This window comes from Mirounga leonina, unplaced genomic scaffold (assembly GCF_011800145.1).
Source record: "Mirounga leonina isolate KUSES-001 unplaced genomic scaffold, KU_Mleo_1.0 Mir_94, whole genome shotgun sequence".
Classification (NCBI taxonomy): Eukaryota; Metazoa; Chordata; class Mammalia; order Carnivora; family Phocidae; genus Mirounga; species Mirounga leonina.
In genome coordinates this window covers 31297214-31316198 of record NW_023270855.1, presented here as the reverse complement: position 1 = coordinate 31316198, position 18985 = coordinate 31297214, and the positions used below count along the sequence as shown (strand labels likewise).

At 39.2% G+C, this 18985-nt stretch overlaps 1 protein-coding gene across 4 annotated transcripts in view; it reads right to left on the bottom strand.

The window, feature by feature from the left end:
* FHIT (fragile histidine triad diadenosine triphosphatase) overlaps positions 1–18985 on the bottom strand; it is a 1481620-nt gene that overhangs the window by 717468 nt on the left and 745167 nt on the right. The gene's annotated exons all lie outside the window — the stretch shown is intronic.

Sequence of the window (18985 nt, the reverse complement as noted above, 5' to 3'; positions counted from 1 at the left end):
ATATTCTCTTTTAAGTGAGATTTCCCTAATATCATCAGAAAATCATTTCCCCCATCCTTTCCCCCTCATTCTTTCCAAAACGTAAAATAGATACTAAACTGATGATGTAACCACTCATGTTATACTCCTCCCTGCTTTTTCCTCTTATTGTAATAATGTTTATAACCTAACTATAGCCAGTAACAGCCCATACTTGTATGGTCCCTTTTATATACCAGGCTTCTATTCTCAACACTTTGAAAACAGTAACTCCTTTAATCCTATAATAACCCTAGAAGCAGAATTACTATTTTATGTTCCTATCTTACTGATGAGAACATTGAAGCACAGCGAGGCTAAGCTACTTGGCCAAAGTCACACAGCTGTAAGCCAAGATTTGAACGGAAGGTCAGTGCTCCTAATCATTAGTCTCTCAATACAGGACACACTGGGGAAAAGACTGGCTGATATTGGAAAACACGTCTTGAAAATACTAGAAAATGAATCTGCAGGAATCTCAAAGCTTTCAGATGCAGGGAGATAAATACTGTTTCACAAAGAGAACAAAGGGAAACAAAAAGTATTTCCTGAAGAGCTTGCAAAGCTCAAGTTAGAAACCCATCGCTCTTCCATCTGGCCATCTTTAACCTTCTACATCCTGAAACTGGTTTCAAGTCAGTCATAATCTCTCGCTCTCTGATGCACTAACACGTACACACTCACATCTGTCCATCTGCACGTGCACAACATTCAAGCACAAATATGCCCCAAATACATGGGAGAAAAATGAAATACAAGCAGTCTTTTTCTCTTTGTTGGTCAAATGTAGCTGCAGAGTCCGGAGATAAATATCTTCATGCTTACTTCATGTACAACTGTTTTGAAGAAGAACACAGAGAAGTAACTTTCCATGTACCATTCCAAAAGAAGAAAAAAAGAAAAATGCTGTAAAATCCAACTTCCCTGGTTAGTGTCATCTCTAGCAGTGAGGTTTGTTTTTCTTTATTTGCAGTGCATCTAGGTGATCAAAAATAAATGATCCACAGGTTCTGAAGTTTTCATTAGTAATCACCTTCCACATTCATAAATAAATCAAAAAGCAATTTTAATCCTGTCTTCCCTCTAACATCAGAGCAAATATTTTGTAATAGGCAAGGGGCAAATTAGAGGACGTTCTCAGATGTAGGTGGGCCAGGACGAAGTCACCTCGCTGAATTTGCCTGCCTGTATGGCAGAAGCACATGGATAAAGTCAGAGTGATCTTCCCACATCTTTATCAGATAGCTATCAGCTATCTGAAGCACCCACATACACCAGGGGATGGAAAATATTGTCCTGCAGTAGAGGTGAATCCAGGGCCGAGCACGGAGATAAACATGGCCATTAAACTCAATTACGAATAGTGGCTGGCACTAATCGAAAAGCAACTCTTTAGGGCGCCTGGGTGGCTCAGATGGTTAAGCGTCTGCCTTCGGCTCAGGTCATGATCCTGGAGTCCCGGGATCGAGTCCCGCATCGGGCTCCCTGCTCGGCAGGGAGTCTGCTTCTCCTCCCTCTGACCCTCCTCCCTCTCCTGCTCTCTGTCTCTCGTTCTCTCTCTCTCAAATAAAGAAATCTTAAAAAGAAAAAAAAAAGAAAAGCAACTCTTTTAATTCCTTACCAGCAGAAAATACTAGAAAGAGGATAAAATAATCTCAAGATCTCTGCCAAAGATGAATGAGCCTCCTCTCCAAGGCTCAGTAACATCCCACTCCATGGCTCCATCACTCAGATTCAAACACAATCCAAGAAGCCAACAGGGAATCATCTTTTCTCTTACTGAAAATAGTTCTCAGAACTACAATATATTCATTCCTTTTTTTTTAATTAGGTGAGATCTATTTAATAAAGCAAGAAAGTCCTCAAAAGAGGTCACAGATTTATCATGATGTTCAAAGTCATAAAATTATAGTTACAGGCTAAGTAGTTAAATCCAAATTACACACCACCTCATTAATTTTATAATCAATAGAGATTAAAGGAAATGAGGAAGTAAATGATAGGATCCTAGCTTAAATCAAATCAATACATATTTATTGGCATCTATTACATTCAAAATGCCACGAGGAAGGCAAGGCAGTGTAGAGTCATGTTCTGTGCCTTTGAGGGGCTTACTGTCTGGCTGGGAAATCCATATGCAGCATGTAGAAAGCTTCCCCAGACAGCAGTAACAATGCCAGGGTGTCACAAGACCCCGTACAAATACAGACTGACAGACTCATGCAGAAGAGTGCTTGCAGTGGTGCAGTGGTTAAGAGTGTGGTCTCCAGAGCCAAGCTTCCCGAGTTTGTCAAGCTCATTGACCTTGGACAAGTAATTAGTCTTTAAGTGCCTCAGTTTCCTGAGATGAAGAGGAGATAGAACCTACCACCCATGATGGTGGTAAAAATTAGATGAGTCAGTACTTGCCAAATGCTTCCAAAATAAGGCCGGGCATACAATAAGTGCTCCATAATGGTTAACTATGGGAACTACTAATGAGAGAAGGAAAAGATCTGTCAGTCTAAAGTTTCCTAATGTGCTGGTAGTATTTAAATGGGGAGGAAAGACATCATGTTTTCTCCTTACTGCTGATTCTTTCCCCACCTCTATAAACATCCCAAGGTCTCAACTGTTCTAAAACCTAAAACTGATGAATGGTCCTCTACTTCGTTAACTCTCTGTTAAAATCTCTTCTTTCTTTCCCCTCATTGATAAACATTTTAAGACTCGGCTACACATACACCTATTACTTGTTCACGATCATTCATTCTTCTGCCACTCCAGACCTGATTCTAGCTCCCACCATCTTGCCCAGAGCATGATAAATAGCCTAATGCCTAAATCCAACATCTCTTTTTGATCCATCACCATCCTCCCATCTATCTAGAACATTCAAAATTAGTCACCATTTCATCATCCCAAACTTCTCCTTTGTAAGCTCTGTCTCCGCCATTAGAATGTTAACTTCTAGCAACAAGGGACTTTCTTTCTCACATCTACACCTCCTGGTACTCAGTAGTGTATCAAAACCTAAAATGCTCTGCTAGACTCTTCTCTCTACCAGTGTGGTAAGGAGACTTCTGAGATGGCCCCCAAGATTTCCACACCTGGTGGATATAGAATTCATTCCTCTTAATCCTGGGCAGGACATTGACATGATAGATTTCACTCCCATGATTAGGTTATGTTATATGACAAAGAGGGATCTCATAGATGTCATTAAGAATCACCCTCTACCCCGCCCAATCAGGGGACTTTGAGTTAATCAAAGGCAAGTTTATCTTGGGTGGGCCTCACCTAATCAGGTGAGCTCTTAAAAGAAACTTGTTTTTTCCAGATAGAAGCAGCTCAAAACCTAAAAGAAATTCTGCTGGAACCCAAATAAAAGTAAGTTACCAGGTTGTGAGAGGTCTTACAAAGGAAGTCATATGGCAAAGATCTGAGTGCATCTTCTAGGAGTTAAAATGGTCACTGTCCAACAGCTAACAAGATGTTGCAGAAGTCAATCATACAACCACAAGGAAATAAATTATGCCAACAGGAGGGAGTTTAGAAGTGGATCTTTCCCTGTATTGCCCCTAGATAAGAACACAGACAGCTGATACTTTGAGTTCAACCTTAAGCAATACTTAGCAGAGAACCCAGGTAATATACGCCAGGTTCCAGCCCAAGGAAATGGGAGATAGCAAATTTGTTTTAGTTTTTTTTTAAGCTACAATAGTCTCCCCTTACCCATGGGTGATATGTTCCAAGACCCTCAGTGGATGCTTGAAACTGCACATAGCTCTGTTGTCCTCACCTTACACTACAATGTATGTTGTTTGCCTTTTGTCTCAGCCCTCTCCAAAGTGATTATGTCTATTTGAGTCACTTTAATAAGCATCTGTAGTGGATCTCTCTAGATCTCTCCACTCCTCTTCCCACTTAAATCCACGTCCTATTTTTCCTATTGCTTTCTTATTGGTACTCTGTGTGAATATCAAACTCCTCATTGCATAGGCCCAAAATCTACCTTGTTTTTGCCCCCTCTACCTTATGCTCAAAGTACCTCCTCCTTCTAATTGGGACAGTCCTATTCATGGCATTTCTATTTTCTCAGCATTTAATTTGTAGGCATCACTAGGAAATTCACCCTCTTCCCTTTCTATGATTAGAACTAACAATTGGCCAAATCCTGATGATGGCTTTTAACAGTATAATTCACATTCAGCCCTCTTTTCTATTGCCAATGCAATTTAGACCCTTATTACTACTGCTCTGGGGTTTTTTCCCTAATTTATCAAAAACCTATTTCAAAATCTACACATTTATAAAATCTACGTATTTGTAGGTCTTACAAAAGGCAATAAAATTAATATCCCCTCAAATATGCCCTCAAAGTCTAACATATGTAATTTCAATTCTTAGCTGTTGTCACTTAATTGCAATACCCTCTTAATATTTTTTTTAACGTCTCTGGGCCTCACTTTCCTATCTGATTATTGGGGAAAGTGACATTTACCTCACCGTGTTAACAAGAGGATTCCATGAAAAGGAATCCAATAAATGGTGACTGTCGTCATCATTCCCTGGGACACCAGCAACAGAACCAATTTCCTTACTAATCAGGCTGGAAAGCTTACCAAGGCCTCCTATTCTTCTTCCTCTATCCAATTACTGAACCTGCAGGGTGACCATGACCAACGGCTTGTGTGGTAAGTTCATCAGAGCATTAGGAGTCTCCATTCAGCTTGTAAACTCTTGGAGAACGTCAACAACATTGCTTGCTTATCCTTGTCACCCTGAATGCTGGCTACCAAACCCATGATAACAAAGAAGAAATTGAGAAGTGGGTCAATGGGTACTTGGTAGTAGGAGAGGAGGAGGACAGAGAAGAAAGTGGAAGTGGTAAATGTAACAGGGAATCTTCACCTCACCTAAAAAATCAAATGAAGCAAAGATGCCCCTGTGCGCTGAGGTTATTCTTAATGAGCAGTCCTCCTTGGGACACATGGACCGCTACTGAAATCAGATCTTGTTCAGGATCATTACAATTTTCCCATAGGAGGAGGGAAGCAGACTCAACTCCTCATCACATGCAATCCAGAGAGAGTACAATATCAACAGAATACTTTCATAATTCAGTAATTGGATATGCTTGACAATTTTCAGTTAGTTCATTTGCCCCAAAGGTGTAAAGGGTTGAAAATCTTTTTTCCTTCTGCAGCTGAAAATCTCTCTATAAAATGGGGAAATTCAAACCATGTTGCCAAATAGATGACAGCCCTGAGGTCTAGACATGGCATCTCTCGTAAACCCAACGGGCTCTTACTCTGAGTACCCAAAAGTGACACAATTTTATTTTCTGCCAAACATCGGGGACACAACATTTATAAATATTCTGGTTCTAATTTATGACAAACCAGAAAGCATCAGTTAAAAATTTTATAAACACCTTATTTTAAGAGGCTTAAAAAGCTTTCACTGATTTCTTCCAACCATCATTGTCAGAGAATCAGAAAAAGGAGGGAAAAAAAAGCTCTTAAGTAGATACGTTCTAGTCAACATGTGAGGAGGAAGGGAGTCTCAGAGGGCAGGAGGAACTGAATATGCAGACAGAATTAAAAGAAACACAAACAGGAAGGAGGTAGGAAGTCAGGAGAACTTTCAAAACAGGTGTAACAACTTCAGGTCTTACAGGGAATGCAGAAATAAGAGAAATGAAGCTTCTAGGGAGCTTTGCCAGATACACCTAGCAGAGAGAACAAGCAAGGACTGACAAGAGCATCTCCAGTGGGCGGTTCTGTTGATGTGATGGATAATGCTGTGGTAATGCTCCCAGGGTAGTGGGGAGGGCAGGAGAGAACCCACAGACAGATGTGCTGGGTATGAGCATGAGATGGTCAAGGAGAGGATAAAAATGTTACTGTTTGTTGAGAACACTTATGTATGATTTTATACACAAGATCCCCACAACTAAGGTTACTATCATTGTACCCATTGTACAGGTATGGAAATAGAGGCACCGAGAGGCTAAGGGAGAAAGTAGGTTACTATTGAGCAAACATTCCCTTCCTTTCCCCGACATTCACAGGAGAAGAATCCCACCTTTCGCCTTTGATGTTAGACTTGGTCATGTGACTGGCATGAAATGTGAATGGAAGGTAGTGTAGCTTTCTAAGCCTATGCCTGAAGAGGTTTGTACTTTGTCTGCCTCGGAGCTTCTGACGACCCTGAGAAGAACATGCTCCAGGTAACCACGAAGCCTCCACCCGGGGCACCGACGTGAGACAAGTAGGGCAGAGCCCCCTGCCCCCCACCGGCAGGCTTGCAGTATAAACCAGCAGAGTTGTGAGAACACAACACTAGCGTTGCATCCCACTGATACTGTAAGTCACCAGTTTACTGAGGTGTCTAAAAATGATTTTTTGCCGCTTATTAGCCCTTGGTCCCCTGGCTGAAACACAGAAGCCATTTTCTAAACAAATGTTAGTTCTCCTGCTCAGAAAGGAGGGGTGGGTGGAGTTTAATATAGAAACCTATTTTCTGATTTCCACCTCACAAATTCTAAATATAGCACACTTCTTACTTCGTAAGTCTTGCTTCTGAGTAAACTGGATTCTTATAAAAAGTGTACCCCATTTTGCTCTGCTTTCTCGTGGCGGTCTTACAGGCTGTTTTTGTTTTTCTCCCTCCCTTAAGCTGCCTTCCTGCACTGTTATTTTTACAAACCACATTAACTGAAGAAGATTGCATTTTATTCCTTTACATCATTATCTCCCCGAACAGAGCACTTTACTCTTCACCGTATTTTTGTATATCTCATCTGGTATTTTTTATGTTTCTGTTTCCTGCACTTACCTCCATCAAGTTTAGATAATAGTCACAGGCTCTTTGAGGACTCAAAGCTTTTACTGAACATTGTGGGGATTACATCCATAAAAGGCTTGATGTACTCTGCTGATCAAAGAGCTCCTTCTACCACTTGCAGAAGTTTTCATCCTTTGAGATTAAGCCAATAGTTTCAAGGGCAGTGAGTTTTTGGCAGCAATAATCCTTGACTACTCTAAAGTAAGATTGCACCTTTGTCTCAGCCTTGGTTTTCCTGAATATATTTACCAAAAAAAAAAAAAAAATACCAGAAATATTACCATTCATTTCCTTCTGCTCCTGCATCCAACATTCTTGGCTTCATAATTTCCTTTTATGATATAGGCCTGATAATTTAGTATTTAACTTTTCCTGACAAAGTGATTAACAACACCTTATAGGAGGGTAGAAGCTCTCTCAACTTGCAAATCTCCGCAGGCTCACCCTTAACTATCGAGTTGGTTCAGAACACCCTAGCATGGCACACTGGTGCTCCCTGGCTGCCGGACTGGCCCCGTCTTTTGCCACAGGCTCTCTCCACTCATGCCCCAACTTCTTAAAAATGAGCTAACACCTACGCTTACAGTATATACTTTAATTATTTTAAATGATTTGTTATTTTGCTAGTGAAGGAAGAAGCCTCAACAAAGCAAAATATCCTGTTGGTGGCCACACACCTATCCAGGAGCAGAGCTGTTATACCAAAGTCACCAGTCTCTGTCTCCTAAGCACTTCATTCCCACCAAGCGCCTTTGCTGACATCGTTCCCTCTGCCCAAAACACCTTGCAAACTCACCCTTGCAGTGAGCACTTACTGAGTCTCTAATGCCAACTCAACTTTCTCTTGCTACCTTTTCATGACCAGCCTGAAATAAAATTAACTGTTGCTCCATTTGTGTAACCCTTGTCCCTTGCCTAATTTTATTAGGGAAGAAATAAAACACTGTATTTACACCTCCGTTTGCCCCACTGTCCAAAGCTCCCTGAAGGCAGGGGCCTTATTTTTAATCCTCAGAGCTGAACTGAGCTTCTGGCACATTGCAGGTACCCAATAACTGAGTGTTGAACCTAATCTAGATAACAGAAGAGAATCAGAATAGTTATAATAATTACTCGAGAAAAGGAAAGAGTGGGTGAAAATGTGTGTGAATAATGTATCCATGTCGGCGTATAATATACATGGGCTATCTATAATAATATAGGTTAATAGGGTACTGTATAGATAACCCATATGGATTATTTGCAATATGCTGATGGGATAATGATAAAAACTGAGTACAAAGGAATATAGTGGCTAAATATCTATGGAATTTTTGATAAGGCTTTGAGGATAGCTGATCAAATACTTGATAAGCAGGAGACAAGCAGAATACAGGTCACTTGTCAAAGGAAGGTAACTTCTAATTTTCAGAGCAAAGCAATTGAGAAGGGTCATGGGGTCCTTAAGAAAGGTCTTTGGAAGAACAAGGGCTCCCCGTACATAAAACTCTCACAGTTCTACTAGGAGTGGAACTTACAAAAACAACAAAGTTAATGTGTTAACACAAGACAATGTGCCTTCTTGGATTTTGCCACCTACCAACATCCCCTTATATATCATTTACATTTGATGATTAAAAAAAAAAGTTTCACATTTGTTTTTTACTTATAAGGTCAAGAGAGATCAACACACTTGCTGGAAGAACTTCCACCCTTGACAGTTGCTAGTTATTGTCCACCTCATCCATATCCACTATTTCTCTCAATGTTGGCTCTTCCCTTGGGGAATCTTTTAAAGTTGCATCCCTCTGTCCAGCCCTCAACATTCAGATATTTATTCTTCCAGATCTCTACTGACAGCCAAGTCTCCAAGAGAATCTCTATGCTATAGACACTTTGAGAGAATGGGCGAATTAAATACTCAGCAAGAACCAGAGGTCCCCATGATGATGTCTTTACCTTTCAGATATACTTTCTTCCCTTCCTCCCCCTCCATCCTGAGGGGTGAGGGCTAGGGGTGGTGCGAAGGGGATAATTCTAGGTGTATATCAATCTGACCCACCATGGTGAAAATAATCATGCCGTCCTGGTCTCCCACAAGGACCTCTGGAGTAATACTGTCGCATTTCTCTGCCACTGAAAATGCTGCCTGATGTACATTACCTTGTCTCCATTACAGGTTTTAATAATAAATTCAAACGGTCTTTTCAAGCCATTTTCTTTAAAGCCTTGACAGACTTGTACTAGCGCTACTCTAGATAAATGCTTGCTTCATCCCAAAGATATCAGAAAGAGTAATTTCTCTTCAATTTACTCCTGCATTTTGCCTGTTAATTATTTTGAAACATTTTTGCAGTAGATTGCTCCATCCCATTAAAATAAAAAAATCTCTCCTAAATTTCTGAACCACTCCCACCCACCCCCCAATCATAGTTTTTATGCTCCGTGGTTGTCAGTTTTGAAGCAACATTTTACTAACTACAACATTCATATTTAAACCAAAGCAAAGAGGCATCATTTGTTATAATGTTTTTCTCATCTGTAACACAGATCGGGGGTTTCTTTTTCCCTTTATTTTACATTGCCTCCAAGCAAATACATCTGGGGTAAAAAATAGTATCCCTTGCAATGAAAAGGGTAATATACACAGTGCGTGACTGAACGGTACTGGCCAGACAAGATCAATGGCACAGCAGGAAAGCAGTGATGCATCACAGGACCACCCCTGATCCATCAGTCGGCGGCAAGGATGAGGGTGTGCACCGCCGGCAAGCCATCAGTATGCACGTTTTCCTCTGTGACTGGTGCTGAAACATCGGCTGTCCAGCGCCTACCGGTCTTTAGCCAAAGCCTGGTGGGGAGTAACTGCAAGCCATAAACTTGCAGTCCTTTAAAAACATTCTTCATGGATAAAGTATGCAAATACAGCCACCAACACTTCCAAAGACTCTAACTTATAAATGATGGAGCGTTATTGGAGTTGATTTTTAAATGAAAAATTCAGATGGGATGGGAAGGCAATTTTTCACAGTCCCCCATGTGATTCGGGAGTTGATACAGTATTGAGGAATTATATACTTCATGATGTAATAAAAAAAAAAAACATGAATTTTTTTACCACCAACTAGGTTTATGAAGAATGGTGCACACTCCTGCTAAAATATCAAAGTAAATATTTTACTTCCATAGGTGAGGTAGCAAGGCGAATGCTTCATGGGCAGGCACATGAAAGCCTTGACCTTCTTTTGGTTCCTTTACACAGACAAATGCCAGAATAAGTTACTTCTGTTCAAAAATCTAATCAGCACGGCTATGTTGTAGATTTACTCTATGCCAGGCACTGTCCAAGGTTCTGGGAACCCAAAAGTCAACAAAAAAGACCAAATAACTCTGCCCTCATGGAGTCCATTCTAATCCATGCATTTTTCTCATCTTTCTAGATCCTGAGCCAAAAGATGTATATTTTCATTTCCGAAGTATTTTATGTTAAAATTAACACAGTTCAAATTTTATTCATTTTCCTAGAGGGTATGGATTTTAAAAAGCCAATCGTCTTCAGAAGATACTACCCTGATGTCTAGGAAAAGGATATTTAATCTGAGATTCTTTCAACTCCTCATCTGTTTCACAGAATGTGAGGCTGTGAATGAAACCACACAGACTACAGGAAAAGTAAAAACTGTTTTCTGAGTAGAAATAAAGTAGAGCATCTAATGTATACCTCTTATTTTGTACTTTCCTACTTGATATATATATATTTTTTATGACATCCATCTCTGGCTCAAATTCACAGATGAGATCCATTAAAACCCCAAGTTCAGTAGAGCTTTCTTGAAAATTTTCAAAGTGGCAAACAAATTGAGGAGAACTTCTACCTTAAAAACCCATCACCGATGCTCTTGATCAATAGCTGGCATCAATAAATCTTAGATAGACATGTGGGCAAGACTGTTGGAGCCAGGCAAGGATTTTTCTTAATATGGATACGGATGTCACTTAGGCAGAGAGAAGCCAAGCAGATTTGCAATAAGAGGGAAGTGATTATATAATACATCCAAACCATAAATAAACACTCCATTAAGTTATAAAATTCTGTATGTCCTTAGGAGGGCTTCCTATGAGTCACTTAACTTAGAAAAATAAAATAAAAGGAAAGCTCTATTAATCATTTATTTGGCCAAAACCTACTGAATCCTTGCTCTATACCCAGCATAACACATCATCATCATCATCATCATCACTGTGTTGAATTTACTGTGTACCAAATGCTGAGCTGGTTGATGGCATGTCTCATCTCATTTAATCAGTGAGCAACCCTTTAGAAGTTGGGTATAATTGTTACCCTCATTTTAGATGAGCAGATGAAGTAAATGATATCAAAGAGGTTATGTTACCTGCTTGTGGTCCCACAGCAAATTAAATAATCAGGCACCAAATAAGTATCTATCAGTCTCCTAAGACCATGGTCTTTTACCACCCCTTGCTCCAGCTTTGAGATATAACTGACATATAACACTGCATGAGTTTAATGTATAAAATGTGTTAATTTGATACACATACATACTGCAAAACTATTACCACCATAGCTTTAACTAACACCTTTATCACTTCATATAATAACCATTTCTTTTTTGTGATGAGAACATTTAAGATTTACTCTTAGCAACTTTCAAATATATAATGAAGTATTATTAACTATAAGCACCACAATGTACATTAGATTCCAACTTACTCATCTTGTTAACTGGAAGTGTGAACTCTTGGACCAACATCTCCCATTTCCCCCACCCCAGGCCCTGGTAATCAGCATTCTCATCTCAGTTTCTAAAAGTTTAGCTGTTAGATTCCAAATATAATACACGGTATTTGTTTTTCTCTGACTTAATTTCACTTAGCATAACGCCCTCAAGGTCCATCCATGTTGTCTCAAATAATAAGATTTCCTTCTTTCTCATGGTTGAATGATATTTCACTGTGTATATATACATATATACACCCCACATCTTCTTTATTCACTCATCTAATGACTAATACTTAACTTGGTTACTGTGAATAATGTTGTAATGAACATGGGTGTATAGATATTTGAGATCCTATTTTCAATTCCTTTGGATAGATTTCCAAAAGTGGGATTCTATGCTCTTTTTAATTTTTTGAGGAATTTTCATGGTCTTTTCCAGAGTGGCTAACCAATTTACATTCCCACTGATAGGTGCACAAGGGTTCCTTTTCTTTACATCCTCACCAACACTTGTTGTCTCTGTCTTTTTGATTTTAGCCATTCTGACAGGTGTAAAGTGATAGCTCATTGCAGTTTTGATTTGCATTTCCCTAATAATTAGTGATGTCGAGCACCTTTTCATGTATCTATTGACCATGTGTATGTCTTCTTCAGAAAAATGTCTATTCAGTTCCTTTGCTCATTTTTAATCAGATTTTTTTTTCTATTTAGTTGTAGGAGTTTATATATTTTCAATGTTAACCTCTTATCAGATATATAATTGCAAATATTTTCTCTCATTCTGTAGGTTGCCTTTTTATTTTGTTGATGATTTCCTTTGCTGTACAAAAACGCTTTTTAGTCTGATGTAGTCCCACTTCTTGATTTTTTTGTTGCTGTTGTTTGTATTTTTGGTGTCAAATCCAAAATCACATTGCCAAGACCAATGTCAAAGGGCTTATCCCCTCTGTTTTCTTCTAAGAGCATTATGGTTTCAGATCTTATGTTCAAGTCTTTGATCCATTTTGAGTTGATTTTTATGTAGGGTATAAGATGGGAGTAAGCCCATGGTCTTTACTACTCCATTTTATTATTCCCAAATCAATTGCTGAATTGTGGATTCATTTGCATCATCAGCTTTGTATCAGAGTTGAAAAGGATTTTAAACATTATCTAATGAATGATAAACTTCAAAAGTTAGCCCATTTCCTGTGATCAGGTAACCTGTTAGAGGCAGAGATGAAACTAGAATTTGGGTTCTAATACAAGCTTGATTCTACTCTTCCATATGTAACTGTGACTAAACCATAATAATAAGGATAATAGCAGCTGACACTTGTGGAATCTATTATCTTTCAAAACTTTAAGCACTATATATGTGAATACGCATTTAATCTTCACAACATAGGAAATGGATCCCACCATCCCCATATAACAGGTGAACAATTGTGACACAGACAGGTACATAAGTACTAAGTGGTGGAGCCAAGATCTGAATCCTTATCTGCACAGTTCTCAAGCCCAGCTTTAACTACTATACAATTCTGCTCTTGATAGCAAAAGTAAAATTTTCTCAATGTATCAAACTTTAAAAAGAAAAAACCCCTCAGTTTCTCTGTGATGCTTCTCTGACCACCCCAATCCAAATGTATATCCTTTTCTCAACCATGCTTTGAGATTTTGACTCCTCTTAGCCTGATTCTGTTAACACACACACCATCTCCCAACATATCATTGCTTCTGAGATCAGAGATTACATCTTTAATTCTATCTGCTCTTTCCCCAGTACCTCATTCTCATAGTGCACTGATGGTAGTACAGTCAGCAAAAACTTTCAGAAATGGACATTTTAAAAAAACAACAACATAGCAGGGAGCTGACAAAGATAGTTTAAATTCACGTTACTAAATTTGACAGAGGGTTGCTCATGCAAAACAATCTATATCCAAAGTCAGGGAAAATCCACATCTAAATATATTTTACAAATAAGTATTTAACTAATAGGTGTTTGCCTGATTTAATTTAAGGTATTTCCTACCCTATGGACCAAAATCACAACTAGTCACTTGAATTAATAAATATCCACATACTTCAACAATAGCTGCCTGGAATAATGTGTCACGGTATTACAGAAATTTAAAAAAAAAAATTAAGAAAGACCCAACATACTTATATAGGCTAACTATATGTTAACTTATGAAACTCTACAATTCAAATTTAAAAGAAATTGTGTTTGATCATCAACTCCCTTTTACCAAGACAGTAGGAAAATCGAAACATTCTTGCTGATAACCAACCAATCACACAGCTGGGTTAACCCAAGCTCTCCATTTCCTTTTCGGTTGTAATGAGTGATGTCCTTGGTGCCCAGAACCCTGGTTGCCTAAGCTCCTTCCCACCACACTATACAATCTATTGCCATCAGCTCAGTTGTATGTTTAACCAGGAATCTATATACCCATTCTCAAGGCTACATACTTGGCGGTTGTATTCACATGATATAAGCATAACATAAATTGATGAAATAGTGCAAAAAAGAGATCTGTTGCTTCCACTGCTTCTTTGGAAAGATAAGTCCAACTCATGAGAATAAGTGACTTTATATTAGATAAAGGAAACTTTACAAGGTGGGGGAAAAAAACATGGTAAAATTCCAAAGAACCATGCCTTAAATAGTTTTACAAGTGTCCATGGTTTTGTTGTACTTTGAAGAAACTGTAAGCAGTGCATTAGGACTATCATTTACACAGAAAAGTAGAGGTGAAACTCCAAATAGTCAATTCATATTTAAATAGGGTCTAGATTCAACAAAGGATTGGCCAACAGATGCACATTTCAATGTCTTAGTTAAAATAAGAATTTTATGTAGCATTTTAATTTTTTTTCTATTTTCTAAAATTTCTTTTCTGTTTTTAAAGCAACTTTTTGTTGCTTCAACCAAATGTTTCAATTGACCAAATAGAAGTCATAATTGATCTGAGTAAAAGGGCTTCTATAGTACTATATGCAAGCCATGGGTGGCTAGAGGGAAGATGGGCTCTGGTCCTGCACTTGGCTTCCAGAATTGGCCTCATTCTGTACATTCTTAGCCTATTTTCACCTGTGCTAGATCTGAGAGCCTCATGGCACCTCCTCATGTCCTCTGTTCTAGTCTCTTATGCACAAGTTTTTCCTCCCTCAAATTCTTCCTATAAGGCCCCCAAGCACTGTGAATGTCTGTTCCTTCCTGCCCATACACTTGCTATTCTTCCTACACTTCACTCCACCTCTTCCACACCTGGTTATGGGCATCATCTCCTCCTCTCTTCCTGATTCTTTAGTTTTATTCGCATCACCTCCTCTGTTCCCCCTATTATACTGAATACACGCTGGCCCATTTTATGTTTAACCTGGCTGTGTTCATCCTTGGCTATAAGCACCACAAGGATCAAGATCCACGTTGTTTTCATTTAACTATAGGATCCCTAGCATCCAGCATTTTGCCTGGCAGAAAATAAGTACTCAAATACTTAATCAATTTATGGATACACTCATTAACAAACTAATTTAGGTAACTCCAAAATTCCCAAAAGACAGGAATTCTATCTTTTCTCACTTGTGCTTTCTATATGGCACCCTGCATGAAGCCACACTGGGCTGTTTCCCTGTGCTGAAAGACTTGAAGTAGGACCTTTTACATCCATTTCTGAACTCAGCTCTTTATGTTTTGGATACGGGGCTGTAAGGACCAATATCAGGTGACAGGTGCTCAGAGGGATGCCACCCTGAGTCACACGGTCTGAGTGATTTCCCTCGGTGCATCTTCTGTTATTCCTAACCACCAGAACCAACCCTGAGCACCCTGGTGAGATGCCAAATGGCATTCTCTTCTTTCCAGACATCATGTGTCTCTTGACCTGTGCATGTCAAGAACCTCTTCTTTAAAATTCTTAGACTCCTGGAAGGGTTGAAGGGCGTATATGGTCTTTTAGAATGGAAAGAGTGTAACAGTATCACTGAAAAAACTGGCTATTCCAGAGACAACAGGGTTTGTTCAAAACTACTCCTCTTCTCCCATTGCTTTGTGAGCAAGAGAGTCACATGCTGGTCTTAATGCACTGAAGCCAGGTTCATATCCACGCTGCCTGTCATCACATTTTAGATCCTTTATTCTTCCCTATCACTCGTAAGATACTCTCACTCCTGCTTTACACCTGCAGCCCCACTACTGTTCACACTCGGTCACATTTCTGAAAGTTCCAACTTGACCTTGCCCCTTGAGTCTCATTTTATAGAAGCAACAGAGTTAAGAGCATTATCCACTAACCAGTCAAAAGTTTTTTAAATAACCAAATGGTTCCTAAGCTTCTGAGAGGTCCAGGAACAACTAACTCACTGTCCTGGGTCTGCTTCTCCTCCCCATTTAAATTCCAGACTAGCAATTGATATCTTCCAGCCACAAGCTCCCAAGACTGTATTTTCTACCAATCAGGGGGAAATTGGACTTGCTTCATCTCTATTTTTTTAAAGATCTTTTTTGAGATTTTATTTATTTGACAGACAGAGAGAGAAAGCACAAGCAGGGGCATCAGCAGGCAGAGGAAGAAGCGGGCTCCCCACAGAGCTAGGAGCCTGATGCAGGACGTGATCCCAGGACCCTGGGATCAGGACCTGAGCTGAAGGCAGATGCTTAATGGACTGAGCCACCCAGGCGTCCCATGGGCTTCATTCATTTCTGTCACTTCATTCCAAATGGCCTGCTGCCTCTCCACTTGGGAGATGACATATAAATGCCACCTTTTATACAAGTACCATTCTAATTTTTACAAGAAATTTTAGATACATCAAATTCAGCATATACCAAATAATACAGTATCTTAAATAATAAGAGACCATATATTGAGTATTTACTGTGTACCAAGTCCTGTATCCAGAACTTTACCTGCATTATCATTTTATTCTCTCAGCAGTCCTATAACAAATGTGCTATTGCTATCCCATCACAAGAAAGCTAGGTATAAAAAACTTGCCCATAGTCATAAGGAATGTAAATCCATTTATGTCAAATTCCTAGTTCAAACTTTACATCTCAAAGGATCTCCAAATGCAACTGAACAAACAAAATTTATACAGATCTATAGTTCTTCTCTGGATGTTCTTTAAAACACACACACACACACACACACACAATATTCAATGAAGCAACAAATCTCTAGAATTTCCCATTTCAGAACATTTTCACTAAAGCTAAATCTCTCACACAAACTATCTGGCATCTCTTTCTATTTGGTCAACTTGGAACTGAGCTTAAGTACAAATAATGTAGGACAATACTATACATTATATTTAACACTTAAGGTACTTGGTGTTTTCACTGGGATACTATTTTGTTACTTTAATAAATTGCAACCTAGCAAGAGCAACATTTCATGAACCTCTTAGACATAATACCCAATTCCAAGAAGTCATCCTTTCTTGGAAATGTGCAAGTTCATTTCGTTTCTATTGTTTTGTTCTCAAAATTATTTCAAAGACCAATAGGGTAGAACCAGATGGAATCATTCTTTACGTGATGGAGCAGGAAGAACAGGGGGGAAAAAGGCAATTTGACACATAAAGAACCTAACTGAATATTTCACTAATGTTTGATGAATCACTGATGAGCTTTAGCTTTTCCCGCTTTAGATTCCTTCTTGATTGTGCTACCAGTAAGTTTGCCCAAATCACTTGCCTGCTACTAAAGTGTCAGCAGAGGATATGTATTCATGAAACCGTACATTACTAAAAATGACCAGCAATTCTTAAACAGTAGATATAGATACTCTTCTTGAAGGTATTTTCTTGGGAGCAAGAGGAGTCTCTTTCACTTCACTAAATCATTGAAAGAGTGGGCTGAAAAAAACAGTAAGATCTTTAAAACCATTTATCATCTCAAACTTCTCCTTGAACAACTATTTCATATATTTTTTTTAACCTTACAGAATAGGCACAGGGGAAAAAAAATTAACCTGTGGAGATCACAACACAGATGCATTTTTTAATATAGCCACACACTAACCGGTTAATATAAGCAAACCATTTTCTAGTGGATGCTGGAAGTCTTAGACCAAGAATTTCTTTATAGAGAGAAATATAGATCTATATGTAATAGTATTAAATTAAAAAGATAATTTTGTGATGCACACAGAGATGCCTTTAAAAGTTCAGCTTTTGGGCACCTAGGTGGCTCAGTTGGTTAAGCAACTGCCTTCAGCTCAGGTCATGATCCTGGGGTCCCAGGATGGAGTCCCACATCGGGCTCCCTGCTCAGCAGGGTGTCTGCTTCTCCCTCTGACCCTCCCCCCTCTCATGCTCTATCTCATTCTCTCTCTCAAATAAATAAATAAAATCTTTAAAAATAAAAAAATTAAAAAATAAAAGTTCAGCTTTCTGCTCCATGTATCTTCTTTCTGAAAGTTGATTCTTTTTTCCAAGTACTATTATTCTGGTCTGTCATTTTAGGTTATTTTTCCTTCCAGTCACTCTTAAAGGGGCATGATTTTTTTTTAAGATTTTATTTATTTGTGAGAGAGAGAATGAGAGACAGAGAGCATGAGAGGGAGGAGGGTCAGAGGGAGAAGCAGACTCCCTGCTGAGCAGGGAGCCTGACGTGGGACTCGATCCCGGGACTCCAGGATCATGACCTGAGCCGAAGGCAGTTGCTTAACCAACTGAGCCACCCAGGCGCCCCTTAAAGGGACATGATTTGCTCTTTGTTCAAAGAGAAGGTATTTCTTCTCAATGCCTGATTGCTTTATCATCCAGCTGAGGCTCTCGATTCATCTTCCAATTAACAGACCTTTTATACAGTATCAAGAGAACTTCTGGTGGTGAGAGGAGGAAAGGTCTATAGAAAAGGCAAGATCTTCCCAACTGTGTTAAAAAAAAAAAAATAATTCCCTCTAACAGGCAAAGTAGATCACGATTTTTCTGGCCAAGGAAAGACCCTAACTACATTAGATTTGAAGATGGATAAGTGACCACTGCAATGTTTTCTTGATGTGGCCCCAAGATCCTCACCACAGGCACAGCTTAAATAGCTTGGCACTGCCTGGTGACCCTATATGAATTACCATCCATACACTAGAGCAGTGTACTACTCTATACTAATGTACTTAAGTACCACTTAGATAGCTTGTACTTAAGTATCACTTAGATAGCTTGTTAAAACAATTTCCTGAGCCCCAACTCCAGGGATTCTGATTCACCGGGTCTGGATGGGGCCCATGAATTTGCATTCCTAACAAGCTCACAGGTGATGCCAAATGCTGGTCTAAGGACCACACTTTGAATATCGCTCCAGAGCACTGTGATTCCAAAGCACTTGGGGTAAATTGTATCACTCACTCTGCATCTAAAATTCTGTTCTTGGATTATTTCAGTCTGCAGTCTTAAGAAGCATTTGGTCTTCAAAGAAAA